The sequence below is a fragment of the Scyliorhinus torazame genome, chromosome 15 (genome assembly GCF_047496885.1).
Source record: "Scyliorhinus torazame isolate Kashiwa2021f chromosome 15, sScyTor2.1, whole genome shotgun sequence".
NCBI classification, from domain to species: domain Eukaryota; kingdom Metazoa; phylum Chordata; class Chondrichthyes; order Carcharhiniformes; family Scyliorhinidae; genus Scyliorhinus; species Scyliorhinus torazame.
Genome location: NC_092721.1, coordinates 153,222,952 through 153,247,481, shown reverse-complemented (window position 1 = coordinate 153,247,481; position 24,530 = coordinate 153,222,952). Strand labels below are relative to the sequence as shown.

The window sequence follows — 24,530 nt, the reverse complement described above, 5'->3', positions numbered from 1 at the left end:
AAATTGCCCTTAGTGTTGGGTGGGGTTACTGGGTTATGGGGCTAGGGTGGTGGTGTTGACCTTGGGTAGGGTGCTCTTTCCAAGAGCCGGTGCAGACTCGATGGGCCGAATGGCCTCCTTCTGCACTGTAAATTCTATGAAATCTAAATCCTTACTCCTAGGTCTGCTAAATCTCCACGGGTTTACTCCTCTCATCTGCTCCATAAAATCTTTAAGCACCTTGGCTGCAGCCGGCCTCCTTCCAGTCTCGACCTGTCCAGCCCTGGCTCCAGCACCGTATTAAAATCTCCCCCCATGACCAACGTTCCCACCTCTAGGTCCGGGATGCGTCCTAGCATGCGCCTCATAAAATTGGCATCATCCCAGTTCGGGGCATATACGTTTACCAAGACCACCGCCTCCCCCTGTAATTTGCCACTCACCATCACGTATCTGCACCCGCTATCCGCCACTATGGTCTTTGCCTCAAACATAACCCGCTTCCCCACTAGTATAGCCACCCCCCTGTTTTTCGCATCTAGCCCCGAATGAAACACCTGCCCCACCCATCCTTTGCGTAGTCTAACCTGGTCTATAACATAGAACATAGAACAATACAGCGCAGTACAGGCCCTTCGACCCACGATGTTGCACCGAAACAAAAGCCATCTAACCTACACTATGCCATTATCATCCATATGTTTATCCAATAAACTTTTAAATGCCCTCAATGTTGGCGAGTTCACTACTGTAGCAGGTAGGGCATTCCATGGCCTCACTACTCTTTGCGTAAAGAACCTACCTCTGACCTCTGTCCTGTATCTATTACCCCTCAGTTTAAAGCTATGTCCCCTCGTGCCAGCCATTTCCATCCGCGGGAGAAGGCTCTCACTGTCCACCCTATCTAACCCCCTGATCATTTTGTATGCCTCTATTAAGTCTCCTCTTAACCTTCTTCTCTCCAACAAAAACAACCTCAAGTCCATCAGCCTTTCCTCATAAGATTTTCCCTCCATACCAGGCAACATCCTGGTAAATCTCCTCTGCACCCGCTCCAAAGCTTCCACGTCCTTCCTAAAATGCGGTGACCAGAACTGTACGCAATACTCCAAATGCGGCCGTACCAGAGTTCTGTACAGCTGCAACATGACCTCCCGACTCCGGAACTCAATCCCTCTACCAATAAAGGCCAACACTCCATAGGCCTTCTTCACAACCCTATCAACCCGGGTGGCAACTTTCAGGGATCTATGTACATGGACACCTAGATCCCTCTGCTCATCCACACTTTCAAGAACTTTACCATTAGCCAAATATTCCGCATTCCTGTTATTCCTTCCAAAGTGAATCACCTCACACTTCTCTACATTAAACTCCATTTGCCACCTCTCAGCCCAGCTCTGCAGCTTATCTATATCCCTCTGTAACCTGCTACATCCTTCCACACTATCGACAACACCACCGACTTTAGTATCGTCTGCAAATTTACTCACCCACCCTTCTGCGCCTTCCTCTAGGTCATTGATAAAAATGACAAACAGCAACGGCCCCAGAACAGATCCTTGTGGTACTCCACTTGTGACTGTACTCCATTCTGAACATTTCCCATCAACCACCACCCTCTGTCTTCTTTCAGCTAGCCAATTTCTGATCCACATCTCTAAATCACCCTCAATCCCCAGCCTCCGTATTTTCTGCAATAGCCTACCGTGGGGAACCTTATCAAACGCTTTGCTGAAATCCATATACACCACATCAACTGCTCTACCCTCATCTACCTGTTCAGTCACCTTCTCAAAGAACTCAATAAGGTTTGTGAGGCATGACCTACCCTTCACAAAGCCATGCTGACTATCCCTGATCATATTATTCCTATCTAGATGATTATAAATCTTGTCTCTTATAATCCCCTCCAAGACTTTACCCACTACAGACGTGAGGCTCACCGGTCTATAGTTGCCGGGGTTGTCTCTGCTCCCCTTTTTGAACAAAGGGACCACATTCGCTGTCCTCCAGTCCTCTGGCACTATTCCTGTAGCCAATGATGACATAAAAATCAAAGCCAAAGGTCCAGCAATCTCTTCCCTGGCCTCCCAGAGAATCCTAGGATAAATCCCATCAGGTCCCGGGGACTTATCTATTTTCAGCCTGTCCAGAATTGCCAACACCTCTTCCCTACGCACCTCAATGCCATCTATTCTATTAGCCTGCGGCTCAGCATTCTCCTCCACAACATTATCTTTTTCCTGAGTGAATACTGACGAAAAATATTCATTTAGTATCTCGCCTATCTCTTCAGACTCCACACACAATTTCCCATCCCTGTCCTTGACTGGTCCTACTCTTTCCCTAGTCATTCGCTTATTCCTGACATACCTATTGAAAGCTTTTGGGTTTTCCTTGATCCTTCCTGCCAAATACTTCTCATGTCCCCTCCTTGCTCGTCTTAGCTCTCTCGCAAGTTTCAAGTGCGTCTCTTGTAACATAACCACGTCTGCCTTAAGTTTCTTAAGGTGTGCGAGTACTCGTGCCCTCTTTATCGGCCCGTTCAGCCCTCTCACATTCCACGTGATCAACCGGGTTGGGGGGCTTTTTACCCCCCCCCCCCCCCCCCCCGTGTCGATTAGCCATCCCCTTTTTCCAGCTCCTCACCTGGATCCCACGCAGCTGTGTCCCCCCCAGGCGGCGCCCCCCCGCCCACCCCACCCCATTCCGGCTCCCCCCTCTCCCCAGCAGCAGCAACCCAGTAACTCCCCCCTCCCACCCCCCCCGCTAGATCCCCCACTAGCGTAGTTACACCCCCCATGTTGCTCCCAGAAGTCAGCAAACTCTGGCCGACCTCGGCTTCCCCCCGTGACCTCGGCTCGCAACGTGCGACGCCCCCTCCTTCCTGCTTCCCTATTCCCGCCATGATTATCATAGCGCGGGAGCAAAGCCCGCGCTTCCCTTTTGGCCCCGCCCCCCATGGCCAACGCCCCTTCTCCTCCACCTCCCTTCCTCCCTCCACCACCACCTGTGGAAGAGAGAAAAGTTACCGCATCGCAGGATTAATAACATAAAACTCATCTTTCCCCCCCTTTTTCCCCCCTCTTCGCCCCCCATACTCGCCCCACCACTTTGTTTCAAACGTTCTTTTTTAGTAACCCGCTTATTCCAGTTTTTCTTCCACAATAAAAGTCCACGCCTCATCCGCCGTCTCAAAGTAGTGGTGCCTCCCTTGATATGTGACCCACAGTCTTGCCGGTTGCAGCATTCCAAATTTTATCTTCTTTTTGTGAAGCACCGCCTTGGCCCGATTAAAGCTCGCCCTCCTTCTCGCCACCTCCGCACTCCAGTCTTGATATACGCGGATCACCGCGTTCTCCCACCTACTGCTCCGAGTTTTCTTTGCCCATCTAAGGACCATCTCTTTGTCCTTAAAACGGAGGAATCTCACCACTATGGCTCTCGGAATTTTTCCTGCTCTCGGCCCTCGCGCCATCACTCGGTATGCTCCCTCCACCTCCAGCGGACCCACCGGGGCCTCCGCTCCCATTAACGAGTGCAGCATCGTGCTCACATATGCCCCGACGTCTGCTCCTTCTGCACCTTCAGGAAGACCAAGAATCCTTAAATTATTCCTCCTCGCGTTATTCTCCAGCACCTCCAATCTTTCCACACATCGTTTATGGTGTGCCTCATGCATCTCCGTCTTCACCACCAGGCCCTGTATATCGTCCTCGTTCTCGGCAGCCTTTGCCTTCACGACCCGAAGCTCCCGCTCCTGGGTCTTTTGCTCATCTTTTAGCCCTTCGATCGCCTGTAATATCGGGGCCAACAGCTCCTTCTTCATCTCCTTTTTAAGCTCTTCCACGCAGCGTTTCAAAAACTCGCGTTGTTCAGGGCCCCATATTAAACTGCCACCTTTCGACGCCATCTTGGTTTTTGCTTGCCTTCCTTGCCGCTGCTCTAAAGGATCCACCGCAATCCGGCCACTTTCCTCTCCTTTTTCCATCCGTATCCAGGGGGGATTCCCTTCTGGTTTACCGCACAGTGCTTTTAGCCGTTAAAATTGCCGTTGGGGCTCTTATTAAGAGCCCAAAAGTCCGTTCCACCGGGAGCTGCCGAAACGTGCAGCTTAGCTGGTCATCGCCGCACCCGGAAGTCTCTTCTCCATCTGATCTAACAGCGAATGAGTGACCAGGTACCTGTGCACCATGTTTGTCCAAACGTGTTCTGGGCTGGCGTGTTTTCCCACTGACGTCACAGAGAATCAGGTGTAGGAGGATGATTCTTGTCGAGCCTTGATCTATTTGCCATCAACGAGATGCAAATCAGTTTCACGCTAACCTCCAGCGGGCTTCCAAATCCGCCATGGCAGGCACCAGCGGAAGATCCCGTGGGAAAATCATCCCGGCATGAAAGTGATTTTTGGACTCCTGTTAAACTCTTCGCCTCGCCTGTTATTGAACCCGCCAGTGGGGCCATGGGAGAATGTTTCCCTTTAGGTCCACCTGACAACTTACTTTCCCAGCTATCTTTGTGTCATCAGCAAATCTAACGATCTTCAGTCCCTTCATACAAGTCATTCATATATACTGTAAATGGTTGAGGCTTTGCACTGAGCACTGCGGCATTGCACTCATAACAGGTTGTTAAACTCACTATGGGAAGTGACTATTTTTGAGGCAAGGGGGAACTCTTTAAATTCAGATGTTGTGTCGCAAGCATGTCTGAACATGGCGAGGAAACACAGTGTCCCTTAGCTCCATAGCTCATGGGAACAAATGTGCAAATAGTTCTCAGAATTTAGGATTAGAGTCAAATTAAACTCCATAAATTCTGCTCAGTGCAAGGGAATCAATGCCTGTACAATGTCTGCACCAAGTCTGCTAATGACGGGATTGTGCTTGTATCATTTGTAGCACAGTTGGTCGTATTCTGGCCTCTGAGTCGGAAGATTGAGAGTTCAAATCCCATTCCAGGACTTGTGCCCCAAACAAAATCAAGGCTGGCACTCCAACACAATGCTGTTGGCAATGCCGTCTTTGATGTCAAACCTCAGGCACTTCTCTGATGAAAAGATCTGACAATTTTGAAGCAGGACAGGTGAGTTATCCCAGTGCTGTGGCCAATATATCAATCAACACCACAAAAACAGATTATCTGGATATTACCACATTGCTGTTTATGGGCAAATTGTTTGTGTTCAATTTGACTGTTGTGTTTCCTGCATCACAACAATGACTACGCTTCAAAAGTATTTCACTGACTGTTGTCATGTGAGAGTACCTTTAAGAAATGGGTGTTTTTTTATAGAATAACTGTAGTGGGTGTACCTTTAAGAAATGGGTGTTTTTTACTGCAGTGATGTCAGTGTGGGTGGAGCTGGGCTGTCTGTCTGCTTTTAGTTTCAATTTGAGAAAAGCTTGGGTGTGTCTGCGTTTTTCTTGGTTTCGTTTTAGTGTTGGAGCTGCAGTCAGCCACAGAATGTGTAATGTTGTTCTCTCTGCCATGTAAAGACTATCTCTTGATCATTTGATGAATTCAGAGTTATAACTTCTCAGTAGTGAATTTAAACCTGGGGCGAGATTCTCCGATCCCCCGCCGGGTCGGAGAATCGCCGGGGGCTGGCGTGAATACCGCCCCCGCCAGTTGCCGAATTCTCCGGCACCGGATATTCGGCGGGGGCGGGAATCGGGCCGCGCCGGTTGGCGGGCCCCCCCCCCCGGCGATTCTCTGGCCCGGATGGGCCGAAGTCCCGCTGCTGGAATGCCTGTCCCGCCGGCGTGTATTAAACCACCTCTCTTACCGGCAGGACAAGGCGGCGCGGGCGGGCTCCGGGGTCCGGGCCAGATTGCGGGGCGATCTGGCCCGGGATGTGCCCCCACAGTGGACTGGCCCGCGATGGGGGCCCATCGATCCATGGGTGGGCCTGTGCAGTGGGGGCACCCTTTTCCTTCCACCTTCGCCACGGTCTCCACCATGGCGGAGGCGGAAGAGACCCCCTCCACTGCGCATGCGCGGGGATGCCGTGAGCGGCCGCTAACGCTCCCGCACACGCGCCGCCCGGCAATGTCAGTTTCGCGGCAGCTGGCGGGGCACCAAAGGCCTTTCCCGCCAGCTGGCGGGGCGGAAATCAGTCCGGCGCGGGCCTCGCCCCTCAAGGTTAGGGCTCGGCCCCTCAAGATGCGGAGGACTCCGCACCTTTAGGTCGGCGCAATGCCGGACTGATTTGCGCCGTTTTTGGCGCCTGTCGGCGGACATCGCGCAGATTACGGAGAATTTCGCCCCTGATGTGCTTCTATTAAAAGTTTTTTTAAAGTATTCTGGATGTTAAAACGAAAGTAAGGATTACTTAGTGTTGTATTCTTTGGGGGTTGTATTTGAATTAATGGTTGCTAAGATGTTCACTGTGTGTTTTAAAAAGGTTAACTTGAGTTCATAGAATAAACACTGTTTTGCTTTAAAAAATACTTTTCCATTTCTGCTGTACCACACCTGTAGAGTGGGCCATGTGCTCCCCATACCACAATCTATTAAAAGTTGTGGGTCAGGTGAACTCCATGATACATTTTAGGGTTCTCTAAACACTGGCCCATAACACTGTAAAGTGCTTTGAGTGGTCTGATGGTCGTGAATGACGCTAGGCGATTGCAATTCCTTTTTTATCGCCACAACCAGTCCAGAAACACTTTTTTCCCCGCAACCAGTCCAGAAACACTGCCAGAGGCCAGATACTCACATTTAACGGGGGCGATTCGCCGAGCCCCGCGCCAGGGCGGATAATCGGCGCAGCCGCGCCACAACACCACGACGCCCCGACAACGGCGCGCGATTCTCCGAGGTGCGGAGAATCGGCACCATGTGCACGGCGCATTTGGCGTGGCGTTGGCCGCGGGCGCCTGGAATCGGTGGGGCCGCCGATTCTCCGGCCTGGGTGGGCCGAGCGGCCACGCCGATACGACAGAGTCCCTCCGACACCGTTCACCCCTGGTCGCTGCCGGAGGGAACTCTGCGAGAACGGTCGGGGGGGGGGGGGGCGGCCTGGGGGGGGGCTCCATCACTGGGGGGGGGGGGGGGGGCCGATGGGGTCTGGCCCGCGATCGGGGCCCACCGAATGGCGGGCCGGCCACTTCCCCCCCCCCCCCCCCGGGCCTACTTTCTGGCGCGGCTGGCCCCTGAACACCAACGCCATGTTGAGTCGGGGCCGGCGCGCTAAAGACGTCCCCCACGCATGTGTGGGTTGGCACGGCGCCCATTTGGTGCCGCGAAAGGAGGCTGGAGCGGCGTGAACCGCTCCAGCGCCGTGCTGGCCCCTATGGGGCCAGAATCAGTCGGACCCGGGCCCGGTTCGCGCCTATCTAGTTCACGACGGCGTGAACACTTGGACTCCATATTGGAGAATCGCCCCCAACATCAGCATTACGCTTGCAAAAGTATTAAAATATTGCTAACAATTGTAATACTGACCAATAAAATTGACATTTTTGTGTTGTTTGCTTTCCGAAATCCTGATAAATGTTTAAGACTGAACGTTTCAAAGATACTCCCGACTTCCGGTGACGACCTGTAGGTGGAGGTCGTACATTAGGTGGCTACTGCTGGGGTCTGTGGTTTTTGGACTTTTATGCCTGGTTTCAGGGGGAGTTTGTGAATGAGTTGATGTGGAAAGGCTGCTCACAAAGCATATGGAGGTGCTTCGGAGGGAGATGAAGGTTGTGATGAAAGAGGCGATTGCCCCAGTAAAGGCAGCAGTGATAATAATAATCTTTATTATTGTCACAAGTAGGCTTATATTAACATTGCAATGAAGTGACTGTGAAATTCCCCAGTCGCCACACTCCGGCGCCTGTTCGGGGACACAGAGGGTGAATTCAGAAAGTCCAATTCACCTAACAGCACATCTTTTGGGACTTGTGGGAGGAAACCACAGCCCCCGGAGGAAACCCACACAGACACGGGAGAACATGCAGACTCTGCACAGACAGTGACCCAAGCGAGGTTTGAACCCGAGGATTGACTTTTTTGTGGTGGGAAAGGCACTGTTGGCTGGGATTAATTTTTAGGGTAATCTCTGAAGTGGTGCACGTGAAACTGGATCCGGGCCCTCGGGAGGCCATATTCGGGATGTCGGACCAGCCGGGGTTGGAAACAGTTGCGGAGGCAGATGTTGTAGCCTTTGCCTCGTTGATCGCCCGAAGGCGGATCCTGTTAGGGTGGAGATCAACCTCTCCACCCTGTGCCCTGGCGTGGCAGGGGGACCTGATGGAATTCTTAACTCTTGAGAAGGTCAAATTTGAACTGAGGGGAAGGATGGAGGGGTTCTACAATTCATGGGCGTTATTCATTATGCACTTTCGAGAATTGGATTAGATCCAACATTAGGGGGACGGGCTGGGAGGGGCTGTATGTTAATGGTGACTATGGGTGATTCCTGATTTTTGTTTATGTTAACATGTGGGCTAATGTTTGTGGGTTTGGTGGGAGGATGGGATTGTTGTTATGGATATGGGGATTGACATTGCATTCATTACTGATTATTGTTTATTGTTGGTGTAAATTTGGGAGAAAATGTGAAAAAGGAGGCGAATAAAAATATAAACAAAAAATGAGGCCTCACAGGCATCTCGCCGCAAATGAAGGCTTGCCAGCTGATTCGCCAGCACCACTCTTGCCAGCCCACTGCTAACAAGGTCTAGCAGCACTAAAGCTGCACTTGCTCAGCCAACCACAGCCAGCTCGCAACAATGGCTCTGAGGAGACCAGCTCCAAGATTTTGGGACGCTGACCTTGGGATGCTGCTCGACACTGTGTATACCAGGAGGGATGTCTTGTTCCCCCGAGGGTCAGCCATAGGACAGCTAGTGCTGCCTGGGACGAGGTGGCAGCGACAGTGAGCTCGGGGAGTGTGACTAGGGGGACTGGCCTGCAGTGCAGGAAAATGGTCATAGACCGACACTGGGCAGCACGAGTGAGTGGACACCAAAGACCCATCCAACTCCCCTCCCCTCACCCGGAGACCTCTGCCCCCCTCTCCCACAGGAGCATCTATCCCCTCACCCTTCAAACCCCCATGCCTTCCTTCACCATTCCCCCTGTCAGCCCCCCCCCCCCCCCCCCCCCCCCCCCCCGCCCCTCCACACACACACACACACACACACTGTGAACCGGGTGAGCTAACGGTGCCTCTTGTATGTTTCCTCAGGAAAAGCTCTTTCACAGCCGCCGGTAGAGATTCCAGACTGGCGTTGGTGTGCCATACATCAGGATCCACACCACCTTCGAGGAACCGGCCCCGGAGGTGATCAGTGAGGCCGAGGATAGGGTGGTCACCAATGCGGAGGCTGACAGAAGCCACAGAGGTGAGGTACCATAGGGCCTCACCTAAAGGACCTGTCAAACGTGAGTTTTTATTGCCTTATTGACCGACCCATCCCTCCCACTGACCACATGTCCATTCTCCCACAGGTCCTCCAGCCGACGGCGCCGGCCCATCCCGTGCAGAACCCTCTCCAGCCTTCCAGCGGACCACCTCAGAGGAGAGCTCCGAGGATGCCACTGTAATAATTCCCTCTCCACCTACATCCAGGTTTCCTCTGTTGCCCTGCGTCATATGGGCAGCTTCCAGTTCGCGGGCCCTAACCGCCTCCTATTCATCATGGATGTGCAATCTCGCTACACCAGGATGGCCTGAAAGCTCTTCGATTCTTTCTCGAAAAGAGGCCTGGACAATTCCCATCCACCACCACTCTCTTCCGCCTGGCAGAACTTGTTCTATCTCTCAACAACTTCTCCTTTAACTCATCCCATCTTCCCCAAACATTCAGCTGCAAGTGAACAGTAAAACGTGACAAGCGTAACAGTGGTTTATTTATTCTTGTTCAGATGGTCCTTGTTAGGAGAGGTTGTTGAACAAAATGCAATCCACCAAAATGATATTGAATGAGAGCTAGAAGGCAATTTAATTCTCAATCAGGCCTTTCACAATGCTTCTGGCAACCATTATCAGCATTAGCTTAAACTCCTTTGCCATGCTGGCAGCTTTTACTAAAGTACTATGTATAAAATAAATGTGAAGTAAGTATTTATCACCATTTTGCTGCACTTAAATCTAAATTTCACTATGTAATCTTGGCACTTAGTCTTAATCATCAGGAGTGTCATAAATTAGTTAGGGTTAGGGTTAGTTGAAATCCTTGACATGGGTAAATAATAGCCAAGATTTTCCATTTGGCTTTGCCAAAAGAATGGGCATATATTGGATAAAACCAATGGGAATTTAGGATAGAGAATTATCCTTGTTTATGTAGTGGCCAGTATAAATTTCTACTTGCATTTCTTTCTGGCACTAACAGCACATGACAATTTGTAAACGAGGCCCTAATTAAAGCCATTCATGAAACTATCCTTCCAGCTGTTTCAACAACCCACTCATCTGAAATGGTATGGTTGCTCGGATCTGAGCTATTGACAGTCTTAACAAGGGGAATGTCCAAGAAAAACTGCCTTTGCAGGCTCCACTTCATTTGGGAGGCAATAAGAACTGTTCTGTTTTAATCTGGACGACAGACAGTCTTCCTCGCAGGTTGCAGTCAAGGTTACCACAATCCTGAGCAGCTATGCCCCAGGCTACAGGCTACTGTGGGGCACGCTGACAACATCATTCAATCCAGAGATCACAGATACGTCAACTTTCTGCTTCACCTAGAAACCTGGTGGCAGATGAAAAAGCCCAAAACGTCTTTTCACACTGTAGGGTTTCTTATAACCAAGGGATATTATTGAAGTTCAGTTGGTTGGATGGCTGGTTCGTGATGGAGAGCGATGCCAACTGTGGTGGTTCAATTTCCGTACTGGCTATGAAGTGCCTTCTCAACTTTGCCCCTCACCAGAGGTGTGGTGACCCTCAAGTTAAATCACCACCAGTCAGCTCTCAAAGAGGAGCAGCTGTTAAGGTTCCCTGGGACTGTGGCAACATTTGCATTTTTTTATTGATGGCACCAATGTAGCTAGCCTTCCAAGTCTAAATATGCAATCTCATTCCTGAACCACAATAAATTCCTCTCCAGGATGTAGGCGATGATCAACAAGAATCATACTGGTGAATAGTCTCATTGGCAACAGTCTGAAAGATAATCCTTTTGAACAAGAAGCCAGACTCAAAGGCCACTCTCTTCAGCCATGGCTTGCAACATCAAGCTGCACAACGCTACAATATGAGAAGACACTGAGGCTCAAACAGCCAAAGAAATTATCAAACACTTTATAGATATCTGGAAGAAATGCCATGGAATGAGGTGCCTTCCGATACAGACTCTCTACTCTAAGATTATCATAGAATGTTGCATGCTCCACAACTAGCCACCAAATGCCAAACAATAGTGTGGACAATGAAAATCCACCATAGCCAAGGATGCAGAAAGACTCTGTAGAAAGCAGTAAACATGTTACAGTCAAATGTAGCTCTGTTGCTTCACAGCGTCAGGGTCCCAGGTTCGATTCCCGGCTTGGGTCACTGTCTGTGCAGAGTCTGCACATTCTCCCTGGATTTCCTCCGCGCGCTCCGGTTTCCTCCCACAAGTCCCGAAAGACATACTTGTTAGGTGAACTGGTCATTCTGAATTCTCCCTCCGTGTACCTGAACAGGTGCCGGAGAGTGGCGACTTGGGGATTTTCACAGTAACTTCACTGCAGTGTCAATGGAAGCCTACTTGTGACAATAAAGATTATTATCAATATGAGACCCTCACCTGTGCCAGCTCCACCTAATGCATTAACAGTCCTCTCCACAACAGACATAGATGCCCTTCCATTAACATGCTATTAGCTTGTTATATATGTTAAAATGACAATGCTTCAGACACTGTTGGAAATTGAGTTTGTCTGTTTCTTTGATCAACCATTTTTAGTTTCTCTTCCCAGAAACAATGAAACAACCTTTATTAATTCCAGTCGCATGCTATTTTCCATACGTGACTGGCAGGAAGCTCCTGCTGGTAAACTCAATCCAGTCAAGAGTTCACAACAGCTATATTTATATGACATCTATAATAATATAATAATCTTTATTGTCACAAGAAGGCTTACATTAACACTGCAAAAGTTACTGTGAAAAGCCCCTAGTCGCCACATTCAGGCGCCTGTTCGGGTATGCAGAGGGAGAATTCAGAATATCCAAATTACCTAATAGTATGTCTTTCGGGGCTTGTGGGAGGAAACCAGAGCACCCAGAGGAAACCCACGCAGACACGGGGAGAACGTGCAGACTCCGCACAGACAATGACCCAAGCGGGAATCGAACCTGGGACCCCGGCGCTGCAAAGCCATGGTGCTAACCACTGTGCTACCGTGATCTTTAACATAATAAAACAACCCATGGCTCTTCACAGGAGCTTAATAAAACAACATTAGACACCAAGTCACATCAGGCGACAATCAGGTCAGGTGGCCTGGTCAGGAAAGTAGGTTTTAAGGAACATTTTAAAAATAAAGAGTTGCAGAGTTTTTGAAAGGGAATCCCAGAGATTACAGTCTTGACATCTGAAGGACGACAACCAATAGTGGAGTAATTAAAATCAGGGAAGGACAAGAGTCCAGGATTAGATAATGGCAGATCTCTCAGAGGGTTGTGGTGTTGGAGGAGATTACAGCGATAAGGAAAGCGAAGCCGTGAAGGTTTCTGAAAAAATGGATGTGAATTTTAAAATCAAGGCACTGTTTTAACTGTCAGCCAATGTATTTCAGCAAGCACAGGGATGATGGATGAATGGGACTTGGTGGGAGTACTGATACGGGCAGCAGGGTTTATCAGGACTGCTTTGGCATAGTCAAGTCGAGAAGTATTAAAGGCACGAATGAGGGTTTCATCAGCAGTACAGCGTAGGCAGGGAAATGGGTCGTCTCAGTGATGGTATCGACATGTGATCAGAAGCTCACCTCAGTGTTAAAAATAACACCAAGGTTGTGAAAAGTCTTTTTCAGCCTCAAGACCGTTGCCAGGGTGATAGATGTAATTGGTATTTTGGCAACAAAGTTTGTGGTGGGAACTGAAGACAATGGCTTTAATCTTCCCAATAACTAATTTGGTGAAATCTTTGTTCATCCAATACCGGATGTCGAGCAAGTAGATTGACAATTTAGAGACAGTGGAGAAGTCAAGAGAGGTAGTCAACAAACTTGTGAGGATAGGCGCCATGTTTCTGGATGATGTCAGCAAGGGCAAGTATGTAGCTGAGGAATAGGAGGGGTCCAGCAATAGATCCCTGTGGGACACCAGAGGTAATGGTGTGAGGGCAGGATGAGAAACCACCACAAATGATGCTCTGGCAATGATTAGATGATAAAAATGGAAATAGGCAAGTGTTTTTCTATCAATCAGATGGCGGTTTTGGAGAAGGACGCTGTGGTCAGCCATGACAGAATTGGCAGACAGTTAGAGAAGGACGAGAAAGAACAGTCAACCTTTGTTACAGTCACATAGGATGCCATTTGTGACTTTGATTAGAGCTGTTTTGGTACTATGGAAAGGGCTGAAACTGATTGGAGGCATCCAAACATGAAATTCTGGGACGAATGGACATGGATTTGGGATGTGTTATAGAACATTATTATTATGCATCTTCTTATTTAAATCTATTGTTGATGTTATCAGTAAAGTGCTGTGATGTCATTAGTTGCTGTTGTTGTTACCTGAGTATATTCATATTTAACTGTTGTTATTTCAGGGATGGGGACATGGATTGTGGGGTCAGGAGGGCGGATAGGGGAAGGGGCAGGAAGGACATTGGATTAGTGGTAATATCACCGGGCTCGTCATCCAGAGACACAGGCTAATCCTTTGGGGGAATGTGTCAAATCCCACTAAAGTAACTGGTGGAATTTAAATTAAATTAAATTAAAATCTGAGGCAAAATTCTCCCCCAACAGCGCGATGTCCGCCGACTGGCGCCAAAAACGGCGCCAATCAGATGGGCATCGCGCCGGCCCAAAGGTGCGGAATGCTCCGCATCTTTGGCGGCCTAGTCCCAACATTGAGGGGCTAGGCCGACGCCGGAGGGATTTCCACCCCGCCAGCTGGCGGAAATGGCGTTTGTTGCCTCACCAGCTGGCGCGGAAATGCGGGTCATGCGCGGAGGCGTCAGCGGCCGCTGACAGTTTCCCCGCGCATGCGCAGTGGGGAGAGTCTCTTCCGCCTCCGCCATGGTGGAGGCCGTAGCGGAGGCGGAAGGGAAAGAGTGCCCCCACGGCACAGGCCCGCCCGCGGATCGGTGGGCCCCGATCGCGGGCCAGGCCACCGTGGGGGCACCCCCCGGGGTCAGATCGCCCCGCGCCCCCCCCCAGGACCCCGGAGCCCGCCCACGCCGCCTGGTCCCGCCGGTAAATACCAGGTTTGATTTACGCCGGCGGGACAGGCAATTTCTGGGCGGGACTTCGGCCCATACGGGCCGGAGAATTGAACGGGGGGTCCCGCCAACCGGCGCAGCCCGATTCCCGCCCCCACCCAATCTCCGGTACCGGAGACTTCGGCGGGGGCGGGATTCACGGCGGCCAACGGCCATTCTCCAACCCGGCGGGGGGTCGGAGAATGGCGCCCCTGGAATTTAAAGGAAGTCCATGAAACTATCATCAATTGTTTAAAAAAAATCCAGTTCACTAATGTCCTTTAGGGAAGGAGATCTGCCACTCTTTCCTGATCTGCCCTACTTGTGACTTCAGATCCACAATAATGTGGTTGACTCTTAACAGCCCTCCGTCAGGGGAGCAGGAGATGGGTCTCATTAACTACATGAGTTCGCAGAGGACATGAGGGAAGATAAGAGAGATTCTATAGAAAGATGCAAGTTCAAGGCTAGGGCTGGGGAGAACTTCAGAGGATGTTTGGCCCTGGGGGCTAGGGAAAGGGAGGTGACCAGCAAAGGCAGTTAACCAGATGGTAAACGTACTGACAAAGAAGTCCATGAGCTTGTCACACTTAGTGTTGGAGGTGAAGGTAGAGGAGAAAAGGGAGAGGGGTTTAAGAGGACAGTTTGTAATAGAGAAAGAAGTAGGGAATAATTTTTGCATTCGAGGATGATCCTAAAAGAGTGAACAGGTTTAGCATTTAGCTAAACAAGAACAGGGCTTGGCAGTGCTTTAAATGGTCCTGTCGGAACTGGCGATGAATGGCTAAACCAGTTGTCCGCTATATCAGTTCAAGTCTGCGTTCCTTTGGCTTAAAGGAGAAGAGATGAGAGCTGTACAATGGATAACAGCCAGAATGAGAGAAGGTATTGTTTTTAGGAAACTGGGCAATCAAAGATAGACCTGAGACTGCTGTTGAGCAAATCAGTAACTGTGGTCAAAGGCTAGATTGTTGGGATTTGGAAAGTTTCAGCTGTACATGAATTGAGGCTTTTTATTCAGGGGCGGACAAAGAAGGATACTGTGTATATGTAATGAGGATTATCTCAGAAAATCCCTGAGTAACGTCAGGAAGCATTAACCCTGTTACGCTCAAGTTCTGACTACAGATCTGAATGGTACACAAAGAATAATTGCAGCTAAACTCAACAACCATTCTTAAAAACAAGAATTTTAGAATAAACTGGGACAACTTTCTTTACCAGCTGATATTTGTCTCCATCTCATGCATGTATCATATTATAGACTAGTGGAGTCATACCACAAAAGTAATGGCTTCAATATTTAAAATTGGCTCATTAATAGTCCACAGTTGGTTAGACAAGACCAAAATTAGAATTCCACACTTAGGTGCACTTCATTACATGATGATTCTTGTTCTTTCCTCTTAATGTATCCTGGGTTTTTCTCCATAACATACAATTCTGCAATCTACAAAACGTACAAGACCAAACGTACAAATTTCTGAGAGGCGCAATATTAAAAATGGTTTTATTGTCCATAAATACAAAATAGTTTTCAGTTACCTGCAGTTTCTACAGATAATATTGAACAAAACAAAATCATAAACGTATTATCAGACAATGTGAAGAACTCTCTTTTACACTTCACCATGGGCAGCCGAAGCTACACACTGTGAAAAGTGAGTGGTACATTTTCAATTTACAATTGATTCCACTAAAAAAAATCGTATATTATTTTCCTCAACAACCAAATCATGGAGTCATTTCACTCTCTATATATAAAATAATAAATGCATTATGTTTCTTTGTACTGTACAGTAAGGCTGTCATTTCTCTTTCTCCTTGGTCAAATGGAAAATTCTAACACTTTGTATTTAAGTTAATAGCTGCTGCTCTGTGGTTTGATATATGACCCCTGCATTTCTATCTGCCACCCACCTGGTTCTTAAGCACTAAGGGAGGATTTCAGAGTCAAAAGCAATCTCCTACTTGAAGCTCCATGATAAAACCCATCAGCTGAACATCAATGTCAGTTCTATAAAAGTGTAAGTGCTGTCAATGAAAACACCGGAAGATTGCTGGTCTGCTTTGATGATGAAGATGAGTGCAAAGCTCCTCTGTATCTGTGCGGGAAGGAGGACATTGTGAAATTTGATATTGTCGTGTCCAGGTTGAAGCAAAACCTTTATTTCTAATTTACACGGAAGAACAGTTTTCCTTATAGAGCATCCTCCCGTAATAGCAAGGCCGTTTCTCAAGATAATAACATCATCCAACGGGTCAGTATATCAAATATTAAAATGAAAATACACATACTATATGTTATTAACAGATGGCTTGAGCTGGTATTTCCCAGGGAAATGTCAATTAAAATGTCTGGTGCTGCAGTACGGCACATTTGCCAATCTATCTTGTCAGTCAACTCATTGATTTTTCAATCAAGGGCGATATTTCATTCTTATATTGTATTATAACCATGTTTATTTGGTTGCATTTATTAGATGAGTTGTTGGCATGTCTCCCCAAAGCAATAACATATGTGGTAACGTTGCCTCAAACAAAATGACATGAAAGGTTTACACAGGTATTTCTTGATTTCAGTTTGTGGTCTAGTTTAGACAAAAGAACAGCGTTGTATATGTTACCTTTGCATGCGGGAATATACACCCCTTCAAACCCAGGCCCACAGTCAGGCTGTCAGGTGCCAGGAGGATTGGGGGAGCATAACATTCCAGCCTTGCTTCTTTGAGAAAAAAACCCCATGCAGTTTCAATTGAGGAGACAAAGAACACAAATTATATTTGAGTGGTTCATGAATAACATTTCCTTTTGAACATGTGCACATATTTATGAATACAGAAGTCAATATGTACTTCAGTCATAAATAATAAAAACATTGGAGATTTCAACTATCCTGGAAATTAAGTCACAAAATTTACTCAAGGGCTCCCTTGGACTTCTGCTGCAACACAAGTGGGGGCTTCAGCAGAATCCAGTCATCGGGGGCAGACAAGCACTGAAAATGCTGCCATAATGTTTAAGTGTCCACCAGCCCCAGAAAAATTAAACTCCTTCCCACTAAGGCCACAAGCACAATGCTGGAAGGCATTTGACATTAATCATGACATAACCATTGGGATTGTGCCCGGGGATTTTCACAATCCAAATTATTTGGCAAAAAGCAGGTTTGAAAGAAAACAATCCGTAAAATCCTTGTAAATCGCAGAATCCATGCCTCTGGAAAACCCAGGTTGCTGATAGTAGACAAAAACATCCTGATGGATTTATGCATATTGGCAAAACAGCACTCATTTTATTGGCGAGCGAAGATGTTGCTAATGCCACTGATATTTATGATGCAATTTGACACTCTTGATATCCTGAAATGTGTAGGACCCACCATACGAAGTATGAATAAATCGTAAATTACAGAAGTACAGGATAGTGAGGAATCTGGGGCGAAATTCTCCACCAAGGGCGCGATGTCCGCCGACTGGCGCCAATCAGACGGGCATCGCGCCGGCCCAAAGGTGCGGAAGTCTCCGCATTTTTGGCGGCCTAGCCCCAACATTGAGGGGCTAGGCCGATGCCGGAGGGATTTCCCCCCCGCCAGCTGGCGGAAATGGCGTTTGTTGCCCCGCCAGCTGGCGCGGAAATGCAGCGCATGCGCGGGAACGTCAGCGGCCGCCGACAGTTTCCCCGCGCATGCGCAGTGGGGAGAGTCTCTTCCGCCTCCGCCATGGTGGAGGCCGTAGCGGAGGCGGAAGTGAAAGAGTGCCCCCACGGCACAGGCCCGCCCGCGGATCGGTGGGCCCCGATCGCAGGCCAGGCCACCGTGGGGGCACCCCCCCGGGGTCAGATCGCCCCGCGCCCCCCCCAGGACCCCGGAGCCTTCCCACGCCGCCTGGTCCCGCCGGTAAATACCATGTTTGATTTACGCCGGGGGGACAGGCAATTTCTGGGCGGAACTTCGGCCCATATGGGCCAGAGAATTGAGCGGGGGGTCCCGCCAACCGGCGCGGCCCGATTCCCGCCCCCGCCCAATCTCCGGTACCGGAGACTTCGGCGGGGGCGGGGGCGGGATTCACGGCGGCCAACGGCCATTCTCCGACCCAGCAGGGGGTTGGAAAATGACGCCCCTGACTCTACGTTACAAAGTCATCAAGATCTGCGGAGATATTAGAGATGTGGGCACGATTCTCCGATGCCGCGCCGGTTGGGAGAATCCCCTGGCGCGCCATTTTTCCACGCGACGCCGGTCCGACGCCCACCCAAGCGGCGAGAACGGCCCCGTCGAGTTCCGCGCTGTGCAGGTCGGAGAATCGCCCGAGACACCCAAAATGGCGATTCTCCGCTACTCCCGCTATTCTCCGGCCCGGATGGGCCGAAGTCCCGACGGCGTGAACTGGGGTCACGCCGTCGCCGTTCACACCTGGTAAATAAAGTCGTCAGCCAGTCGTGCTGGCTGACGCTGAGCAGTGAGGAGGTGAGCGGACTGTTCCGGTGCTCCTGCAGACCGGGTCAGCTTCCCCGAGAACGCTGCGGCAAACAGGGGGGTGGGAGGGGGTGGGAGGGAGGGTGAGGGAGAGTGTGGAGGTGGGAGGGGGGCGAGGGAGAGTGTGGAGGTGGGAGGGAGGGAGGGAGAGTATGGAGGTGGGAGGGGGGTGAGGGAGGGAGTGGAGGTGGGAGGGGGGGAGGGAGAGTGTGGAGGGGGGAGGGAGAATGCGGAGGTGGGAGGGGGGTGAGGGAGGGAGTGGAGGTGGGAGTGGAGGTGAGGGAGAGTGTGGAGGGTGTCGTCCATTCGTGGATGCCACATGTCAGCCGCCCTGATATGGCAGGACGGTGACGAGGACATGGCCGCAGGTTGTCGTGTGGCTGATGGGCACAGGCGACTGGCACACTGGTGAGCAGTACGGTGTGAACTGACCGTTGGTCGCAGACAGTGACCAGGTGTTAGGCTGGCTGCGTGTCTGCAGCGTGACCAGGCCACCGGGACACACAGGGATCCCATGCAACCCGCTGGCGAGGTGTGGAAGAATCTCCGTGTAACATGTCGTTTCTCTGCCCCCCACCACCCTCCTGCAGGTCACCATGTATGCCAACCAGACAGCGATGTTCACTGCCATGGTTGGAGCGGCAGCACTGCAGATAGCCATCCGGCAGCGTAGACTGCGACGGCCTACAGTGGCTGCAGATGCAGCGGCTGCTGCTGCAGCAGAGGGGATGGCCATGGAGTGGCCCGCCGTCGACGCGCAGGCCGCAGGCGCTCAGGGCCGGAATGTCCAGGGGTATAGAACATAGAACATAGAACATAGAACAATACAGCGCAGTACAGGCCCTTCGGCCCACGATGTTGCACCGAAACAAAAGCCATCTAACCTACACTATGCCATTATCATCCATATGTTTATCCAATAAACTTTTAAATGCCCTCAATGTTGGCGAGTTCACTACTGTAGCAGGTAGGGCATTCCACGGCCTCACCACTCTTTGCGTAAAGAACCTACCTCTGACCTCTGTCCTATATCTATTACCCCTCAGTTTAAAGTTATGTCCCCTCGTGCCAGCCATATCCATCCGCGGGAGAAGGCTCTCACTGTCCACCCTATCCAACCCCCTGATCATTTTGTATGCCTCTATTAAGTCTCCTCTTAACCTTCTTCTCTCCAACGAAAACAACCTCAAGTCCGTCAGCCTTTCCTCATAAGATTTTCCCTCCATACCAGGCAACATCCTGGTAAATCTCCTCTGCACCCGCTCCAAAGCCTCCACGTCCTTCCTATAATGCGGTGACCAGAACTGTACGCAATACTCCAAATGCGGCCGGACCAGAGTTCTGTACAGCTGCAACATGACCTCCCGACTCCGGAACTCAATCCCTCTACCAATAAAGGCCAACACTCCATAGGCCTTCTTCACAACCCTATCAACCTGGGTGGCAACTTTCAGGGATCTATGTACATGGACACCTAGATCCCTCTGCTCAGCCACACTTTCAAGAACTTTACCATTAGCCAAATATTCCGCATTCCTGTTATTCCTTCCAAAGTGAATCACCTCACACTTCTCTACATTAAACTCCATTTGCCACCTCTCAGCCCAGCTCTGCAGCTTATCTATATCCCTCTGTAACCTGCTACATCCTTCCACACTATCGACAACACCACCGACTTTAGTATCATCTGCAAATTTACTCACCCACCCTTCTGTGCCTTCCTCTAGGTCATTGATAAAAATGACAAACAGCAACGGCCCCAGAACAGATCCTTGTGGTACTCCACTTGTGACTGTACTCCATTCTGAACATTTCCCATCAACCACCACCCTCTGTCTTCTTTCAGCTAGCCAATTTCTGATCCACATCTCTAAATCACCCTTAATCCCCAGCCTCCGTATTTTTTGCAATAGCCTACCGTGGGGAACCTTATCAAACGCTTTGCTGAAATCCATATACACCACATCAACTGCTCTACCCTCGTCTACCTGTTCAGTCACCTTCTCAAAGAACTCAATAAGGTTTGTGAGGCATGACCTACCCTTCACAAAGCCATGCTGACTATCCCTGATCATATCATTCCTATCTAGATGATTATAAATCTTGTCCCTTATAATCCCCTCCAAGACTTTACCCACTACAGACGTGAGGCTCACCGGTCTATAGTTGCCGGGGTTGTCTCTGCTCCCCTTTTTGAACAAAGGGACCACATTTGCTGTCCTCCAGTCCTCTGGCACTATTCCTGTAGCCAATGATGACATAAAAATCAAAGCCAAAGGTCCAGCAATCTCTTCCCTGGCCTCCCATAGAATCCTAGGATAAATCCCATCAGGTCCCGGGGACTTATCTATTTTCAGCCTGTCCAGAATTGCCAACACCTCTTCCCTACGTACCTCAATGCCATCTATTCTATTAGCCTGGGACTCAGCATTCTCCTCCACAACATTATCTTTTTCCTGAGTGAATACTGACAAAAAATATTCATTTAGTATCTCGCCTATCTCTTCAGACTCCACACACAATTTCCCATCCCTGTCCTTGACTGGTCCTACTCTTTCCCTAGTCATTCGCTTATTCCTGACATACCTATAGAAAGCTTTTGGGTTTTCCTTGATCCTTCCTGCCAAATACTTCTCATGTCCCCTCCTTGCTCGTCTTAGCTCTCTCTTTAGATCCTTCCTCGCTACCTTGTAACTATCCATCGCCCCAACCGAAACTTCACACTTCATCTTCACATAGGCCTCCTTCTTCCTCTTAACAAGAGATTCCACTTCCCTGGTAAACCACGGTTCCCTCGCTCGACGCCTTCCTCCCTGTCTGACCGGTACATACTTATCAAGAACACGCAGTAGCTGATCCTTGAACAAGCCCCACTTATCCAGTGTGCCCAACACTTGCAGCCTACTTCTCCACCTTATCCCCCCCAAGTCACGTCTAATGGCATCATAATTGCCCTTCCCCCAGCTATAACTCTTGCCCTGCGGTGTATACTTATCCCTTTCCATCATTAACGTAAACGTCACCGAATTGTGGTCACTGTCCCCAAAGTGCTCTCCCACCTCCAAATCCAACACCTGGCCTGGTTCATTACCCAAAACCAAATCCAACGTGGCCTCGCCTCTTGTTGGCCTGTCAACATATTGTTTCAGGAAACCCTCCTGCACACACTGTACAAAAAACGACCCATCTATTGTACTCGAACTATATCTTTTCCAGTCAATATTTGGAAAGTTAAAGTCTCCCATAATAACTACCCTGTTACTTTCGCTCATATCCAGAATCATCTTCGCCATCCTTTCCTCTACATCCCTAGAACTATTAGGAGGCCTATAAAAAACTCCCAACAGGGTGACCTCTCCTTTCCTGTTTCTAACTTCAGCCAATACTACCTCGGAAGAAGAGTCCCCATCTAGCATCCTCTCCGCCACCGTAATACTGCTCTTGACTAGCAGCGCCACACCTCCCCCTCTTTTGCCTCCTTCTCTGAGCTTACTAAAACACCTAAACCCCGGAACCTGCAACATCCATTCCTGTCCCTGCTCTATCCATGTCTCCGAAATGGTCACAACATCGAAGTCCCAGGTACCAACCCACGCTGCCAGTTCCCCTACCTTGTTTCGTATACTCCTGGCATTGAAGTAGACACACTTCAAACCACCTACCTGAACGCTGGCCCCCTCCTGCGACGTCAAATCTGTGCTCCTGACCTCTATACTCTCATTCTCCCTTACCCTAAAACTACAATCCAGGTTCCCATGCCCCTGCTGCATTAGTTTAAACCCCCCCAAAGAGCACTAACAAATCTCCCCCCCAGGATATTTGTGCCCCTCAGGTTCAGATGTAGACCATCCTGTCTGTAGAGGTCCCACCTTCCCCAGAAAGAGCCCCAGTTATCCAAAAATCTGAAACCCTCCCGCCTGCACCATCCCTGTAGCCACGTGTTTAAATGCTCTCTCTCCCTATTCCTCATCTCACTATCACGTGGCACGGGCAACAACCCAGAGATAACAACTCTGTTTGTTCTAGTTCTGAGCTTCCATCCTAGCTCCCTGAAAGCCTGCCTGACATCCTTGTCCCCTTTCCTACCTATGTCGTTGGTGCCAATGTGGACCACGACTTGGGGCTGCTCCCCCTCCCCCTAAGGACCCGGAAAACACGATCCGAGACATCACGTACCCTTGCACCTGGGAGGCAACATACCAAACGTGAGTCTCTCACGCTCCCACAAAATCTCCTATCTCCTATGCCGAGGGGAACATTGACCCCCCCCCGACGGCGAGGAGGCGGGCACTGATATTGAAGTGTTTGGGGGGGAGGAGGAGGAGGAGCCACTGATGGTGGTGCCAGGGCGCCACAGGTGTCCAGCAAGGTCCAGGGTGTACCGTGACAGAATGTCGTTCGAGGCCCTACCGGACATCACATGCAGGAGGAGACTACGGTTCAGCAGGGAGACGGTCGCACATATATGCCACCTCGTGGCGCACCTCGCACCACTTGGAATGGGTGGAGGACATGCTATACCAGTCGCCGTCAAGGTGACGGTGGCCCTAAACCTTTACGCTACCGGTTCCTTCCAGGCGCCGAGCGGGGACGTATCCGGGATCTCACAGGCATCGGTCCACAGGTGCACCAGGGCCGTGACCGACGCCTTGTACGCCATCGCGGACAGGTACATTCAATTCCCCGAGGACCGAGCACAGCAGGAAGCACGGGCACGTGGATTCGCCAAGGTGGCCGGGATACCGATGGTCCAGGGTGTCATCGATGGTGTGCACGTCCCCATGCGCCCACCTGCAGACAACAGGGAAGTGTTCATGAACAGGAAGGGCGCATACTCCATGAACATTCAGGTGGTGTGCGACCCCCACATGAAGATCATGCACGTGTGTGCAAGGTACCCCAGGAGTGTGCATGACGCCTACATTCTGGCACAGTCGTTCATCCCCGCAATGTTCGATGGATGCCCCCCCCCCCCGGCTGAGGGGCTGGTTGCTGGGCGACAGGGGCTATCCGTTGAGGTCATGGCTGATGACGCCAATACGGAGGCCTCAGACCAACGCGGAGAGCCTATACAACGAGGCCCATGCAGCGACCAGGGGTGTGGTGGAGCGGTGCTTCGGGCTGCTGAAGATGCGATTCAGATGCCTGGACCGATCCAGAGGGGCCCTGCAGTACCGGCCCGACAGGGTCGGTCGCATAGTTGTGGTCTGCTGTGCGCTGCACAACATTGCCATGCAGAGGGGAGATGCACTGGTGGAGGAGTCGGAGGGAGGACCCAACAGCACCGGAGCCAACGCAAACGAAGGGGAGGAGGAAGAGGAGGAGGAAGAGGAGAAGGAGGATGGCGTGCATCAGGGTGGGGGGGAGGGGCGCAGGACACAGACACTGCCCAGGTGCTGGTTACGTCCAGGAGGCTGCACGATGGCACTGTCGAGGACAGCGGGCACGCGACGCGTTGGTGGCCGCACGGTTCACGCACCGTGGGGGAGGGATTCGCTGAACATTACCACTTGCACCGCCAGTCGTGCACACGGGCACCGCACAGCACCCACCACCCCCGCCACCCCCCCCCCCCCCCCCCCCCCCCCCCCCCCCGCCCCCACCGCGTTCACGGCACCAATTCCACATCACCTTACCACTGCAGCACTACGGGATTGCACAACATTGATGATTGGGTTAGCGGGTGTGATCAGTGCCATGTTGAATGTTGA

At 50.4% G+C, this 24,530-nt stretch overlaps 1 protein-coding gene and 1 long non-coding RNA gene across 4 annotated transcripts in view; one reads left to right on the top strand and one right to left on the bottom strand.

Annotated features, from left to right (window-relative positions):
* Positions 1–10,307, top strand: part of LOC140391912 (uncharacterized) — an 83,513-nt gene extending 73,206 nt beyond the window's left edge. Inside the window, exons 3-4 of the long non-coding RNA XR_011935208.1 lie at positions 9,167–9,323; positions 9,430–10,307. This is a non-coding gene — a long non-coding RNA (uncharacterized lncRNA). The remainder of the gene's footprint in view (positions 1–9,166; positions 9,324–9,429) is intronic.
* Positions 1–24,530, bottom strand: part of LOC140391911 (microtubule-associated tumor suppressor candidate 2-like) — a 766,862-nt gene that overhangs the window by 279,399 nt on the left and 462,933 nt on the right. The gene's annotated exons all lie outside the window — the stretch shown is intronic.